The following is a 5,637-nucleotide window of genomic DNA, read 5'->3' as shown; positions in this document are numbered from 1 at the left end:
TTCTTTAATATACTGTGTTTTTCTGACAGAATGATGGCAGGGACAGAGGATAAGTGCTTGTGTTACTTCATTCATTTTTATTTAGAAAAAGCAACTTTTCCACAGTGCTGGGGCTCAGGCGGTTTCTTTTTTTTGACAGGATTTCCCCAGCTTTTGAAAAGACCCTTTCACAGGGGGGCACAGATGATGCTGGCATACACAGGTACCTTACAGCAAGTTTGTACAAGTTAGGATACACGTTTCGTTGTCTCTCCCAGTACTCCAGGGGGGGGTTCTCCATCCTGTCAGTGTTGGGTTCGGACAGGAACTTATGGACCTCCACTGTTGCGTCCGCAGCGACACTCGGGCCCTGGGTCCTGGCCTCCTGGACTGCGGTGTCCAAACGACGCCACATATTTTTACCTAGGATAGACAAACAGGCTGTAAGTGATTGGATACAATAACACAAGTACAATGTGTCTGTCCATTACATACCTTGAGTCACAGGCTGCGGAGCTTCCGATGATGATGATGATGATGAGGAGGCGGAAGAAGAAGCGCTGCTTGGAATACATTTACTGCATTCCACTATGAGCTTCTGCTCCGCAGTTACTGCCTTATTAGGGCTAAAGAATCCAATCTTTTTGAATCTGGGATCCAGCAGTGTCGCCAGGGTAGTGATACTCGCCGTTTGTACGCCTTCAAGCATGTCCCTCAGTCGCCTCCTCACACTCTGAGCCATGGCTGTGCTCTCTGGAGTTAGGACAGTTTGCATCTCGTCCTCCACTAAGCCGTGTAGCATCGACAGCAGGGGAATGACCTTCGAGCCGGACACTCTCTTCTCCTCAGACAGCTCAACTGTGGCATCGTCAAATGGAGCCGGCACTCTGAGGGATTCTGCTATGATGTCATATTGTTCCTGTGAGAGTGGGGCGATGTCGGTGCGTGGGCCGGCCAGAGCTGCTCCTCCAGGTTCCCTGAGGTCATAGAGCCGCTGGAGCCTGTGGTAGGCGCTGTTCCAGAGCTGCTCCTCCAGGTTCCCTGAGGTCATAGAGCCGCTGGAGCCTGTGGTAGGTGCTGTTCCAGAGCTGCTCCTCCAGGTTCCCTGAGGTCATAGAGCCGCTGGAGCCTGTGGTAGGTGCTGTTCCAGAGCTGCTCCTACAGGTTCCCTGAGGTCATAGAGCCGCTGGAGCCTGTGGTAGGTGCTGTTCCAGAGCTGCTCCTCCAGGTTCCCTGAGGTCATAGAGCCGCTGGAGCCTGTGGTAGGTGCTGTTCCAGAGCTGCTCCTCCAGGTTCCCTGAGGTCATAGAGCCCCTGGAGCCTGTGGTAGGTGCTGTTCCAGAGCTGCTCCTCCAGGTTCCCTGAGGTCATAGAGCCGCTGGAGCCTGTGGTAGGTGCTGTTCCAGAGCTGCTCCTCCAGGTTCCCTGAGGTCATAGAGCCCCTGGAGCCTGTGGTAGGTGCTGTTCCAGAGCTGCTCCTCCAGGTTCCCTGAGGTCATAGAGCCGCTGGAGCCTGTGGTAGGTGCTGTTCCAGAGCTGCTCCTACAGGTTCCCTGAGGTCATAGAGCCCCTGGAGCCTGTGGTAGGTGCTGTTCCAGAGCTGCTCCTCCAGGTTCCCTGAGGTCATAGGGCCGCTGGAGCCTGTGGTAGGTGCTGTTCCAGAGCTGCTCCTCCAGGTTCCCTGAGGTCATAGAGCCGCTGGAGCCTGTGGTAGGTGCTGTTCCAGAGCTGCTCCTCCAGGTTCCCTGAGGTCATAGGGCCGCTGGAGCCTGTGGTAGGTGCTGTTCCAGAGCTGCTCCTCCAGGTTCCCTGAGGTCATAGAGCCGCTGGAGCCTGTGGTAGGTGCTGTTCCAGAGCTGCTCCTCCAGGTTCCCTGAGGTCATAGAGCCGCTGGAGCCTGTGGTAGGTGCTGTTCCAGAGCTGCTCCTCCAGGTTCCCTGAGGTCATAGAGCCGCTGGAGCCTGTGGTAGGTGCTGTTCCAGAGCTGCTCCTCCAGGTTCCCTGAGGTCATAGAGCCGCTGGAGCCTGTGGTAGGTGCTGTTCCAGAGCTGCTCCTCCAGGTTCCCTGAGGTCATAGAGCCGCTGGCTGGAGCCTGTGGTAGGTGCTGTTCCAGAGCTGCTCCTCCAGGTTCCCTGAGGTCATAGAGCCGCTGGAGCCTGTGGTAGGTGCTGTTCCAGCGGGTCTCCACCTCTTGGATGAGCTTCAGTGTCGGCCGGCCCATTTGGTTCTGCACCTGCGTCAGTCTCTCCTATAAAATTAGCCAACAATAATTGATTAATTCAAGTGTCACTGCAGCAGCAACTTAAAAAAAAACAGCATCATTTAGAATATTGCAATGAAATAAAGAAGCTCACCTTTGCAGTGGTGCTGCTCTTGAAATAGCCCACTATCTTCCTTCCTTTGGCCCGGATCTCGGCCAGCACAGGGTTCTGGTCAAGAGACTTTTTAATTATTAAATTTAAAGAATGCGCCACACATTTTACGTGATGCAAATTAAGCTCTTTCAAACAGGCAGACATATCTGCTGCACCATCAGTCACAATGCAATGCACTCTCTCAGTAATGCCCCACTCCCACATCATTTCTGCTTTAACTCTAGCCATGTTGGCAGCAGTATGTGTCGCAGGGAGATGCAGAACCCCCAAAACAACCCAATGCAAAGTGGTGCTTGCATCTATGAAACGCCCCGTCACCGCTAGATATGCACCCGTGTTGATGGAGGTCCACATTATATCTGATGTTAAGGCAACCGCAGTCGCCTCAGACACCATGGCTTTAGCTTTCTCCTTGGACTCCTTGTAACGGTCGTCCACCATAGCTTTCAAAGCCTAAAGGAGAGAAGAGAACAGTCTTGGAATGGCAAAGGGAAATGGGGTAGAATGCTATACAGTATTTGTGCTCACATACATACGCACCTGTCTTGTGGGGAGAACATAGGTAGGATTCAAAGCTCCAACCAGCTTTCTGAACCCTTTGTCCTCCACAACACTAAAGGGGCTGGGAAGCCTCAATGACCATATTGACCAAGGCCTCATCCACACCCTTCTTCTCTCCTGATGACAAAAACAGAAGCGGTATTAAATTACAGATGTCATTAATTACTCACATTTAAAATATAAATGACTGTTGTCTAATACAAACGTACTGTAGCAGGGTGTATGCTGTCTCATCATTGCATTCTAAGATGGTTGACCTGAGCTTGGCCCACCTTGGTTGGTGTCCTTGCTCTCATGCACGGCTCTATAATGCCTCAGCATGGACGAGGTGTTGTTGTTGTATCCAGAGTCCTTGGAACACAACTTACACTTCACCTTTTAAAATACAAAAACATTGAAGAAATAAATTAGAACAAGGCATACACTGTGTTATAATAATAATAATACAACGTTATATTAGCAGAGCACCCGTCATACAGAAACTGCAGCTCAAAGTGCTTCACAACAGAAAAAAGACAGGCATAAAATGAGCTAGTCAATAGTCCAATGTACAATTTTGTTTGTTTGTACAGTGTCTCCCCCCCCCCCCTCAATGTACAGTTTTGCTTGTTTATACAGTGTGCCCCCCCCCCCAACCACCTCCAATGTAAATTACCCAGTATGGTTGTCAATATCCCAACGTACCCAACCCCCCCCACCCAACCTCCTCCAATGTACAGTTTCTACGTCAAATGTATATACTCCCTTTTCTTGACTCCTTCTGTATCACAAACAGTACTGTATTTGCAAATCTGATATGTCATAAATGTATAGATGTAGCAGTACTGACTATCTGTATGTCATGTATGTCATATATGTCCTGATGAATTGAAAATGGGGGACCCTGATGTAAACAAGACGAAAGTCTTTCTCTGGTCTGCATCCCCTTAACAATTGTGTGTATTGAGCTGTACTGTATTGTACCCATTCTGCAATCTGTTAATAAAGTTTTCAATCAATCAATCAATCAAGCTGTGCAGACAGTTTCACATTAGGGTCTAACGTCCCAAAAGGCCACCTTGTTTATGGTTTGGTTCAGTTTAAAAAAAATAGACAATAATAAAAAGAGTAAGATAGAATAGACACTGACAGAGTAAAATAGTGCAATACTATGTGCATACAGCATACCTTATTAGCAGAGATCAGCTCGAAATGGTCCCATGCAGGGGACATGAATCGCCTCTTTGGTGCTGGCTCCATCACAAAAAAATAAGTCGGCAAAGAAAGAAGCAAAGTCGTCCGCGAAAAAAGAAGTTTGCAAAAAAAGCAGTTAGCAAGAAAATAGCAAAACAAGCAGCAAACAAACACGTAACGATGTCCTATGTGCACACAAGTGTGAAGGGATAGGCAAATGACATTACGTTTCCTTTCCATCTTATGCACTTGACTTCACATTTCACGCGAATCGCGAAGCCATTTCCTGAATCAGTGACGCGGTACGCCCCCGAGTGAGGCTTCGGACGTCATCAGTACATCACCTGATACGCGCCTCGATACAGGCTCCACATAAAAAAAACTGGATCGCTCGACACAAGCTCCGAAGCCTCGCTTCAAACGTCACATCACTACTTTAAAGTGTTTTGACTTGCCATCCAAAATGTGTTATAGGTAGATAGATGATGGTACCCATATTTAACACGTATTAATGAAGTAATCTTTAGGCATACAAAAATATGACATAATTATTTTAATTAACCCCAAAAAAGCAGATACTGCACTCTGCTGCACGATTTCCTTAAATAATTATACAGGTAATGTACAGGCAAAGTGCAGTAACTTCAAATACAATGTTGTTTTCCCTCCAGCTTTCATAACTTAACCTAGTCATTTTGAAAATAAAATTTAACACCTGAATATATTGGAATGATGATGATCCAAATAAAATGGCTATCTTAATATGACATTGAATGCGCATCGAATCAATAGGACGTTTCGTATGTGCAGTATTATTGAACATCGAATCAATAGGACGTGCAGTATTATATATTCGACCACTAAAGCTATACAGACAATTCCACAGAGGAACACTTCCGGTGAGGATTTCAAAATAAAGGATGACATGTGGTTAATTTGTTATGGTTTGACACCGACCCCAAACGCAACGACACAAGAGAGTAGGATTCAGAGTTGCCAAATACGAGGGCTTGTTTATTTGGTACTAGGAATAAGAGAAACAGGGAAAGCAAGTCAAACAAGACAGGTACAATGATCAAGGGGCAAAGTTCTGCTGCTCTGCAGCTTCTCCCGTGAGGGTTGTCTTGGGAAGCAGGTGTTGACTTCTGAACCGCTCTGCAGAATCCTCTCGGTGGGTTCTCAGATGTTGTTGCGAGACCGAGAGAGGGAGAGAGGGAACGAGTCAGTGACAGAGCAGTCTTAAACGAGCAGGAGAACAGGGTGTAAAATTCTTCGTGTTAACAACACAGTGAGCACAGTTCCAAACACAGCCCAAGTGAATCTCTTCGTGTTAACAACACAGAGAGCACAATTCCAAAAACAGCCCAAGTGAAACTCTTCGTGTTACAACACAGTGAGCTAAATCCAAAACACAGTCCCAGTGAATATCTTCATGTAAACACACAGTGAATATCTTCATGTAAACACACAGTGAATATCTTCATGTAAACACACAGTCCAATTGTGAAATAATATCTTCGGTGTGAGCAAACACACAGTGAATATCTT

Source organism: Notolepis coatsorum (genome assembly GCF_963971535.1).
Source record: "Notolepis coatsorum genome assembly, contig: SUPER_15_unloc_6, whole genome shotgun sequence".
Classification (NCBI taxonomy): Eukaryota; Metazoa; Chordata; class Actinopteri; order Aulopiformes; family Paralepididae; genus Notolepis; species Notolepis coatsorum.
This window is presented reverse-complemented; position numbering follows the sequence as displayed.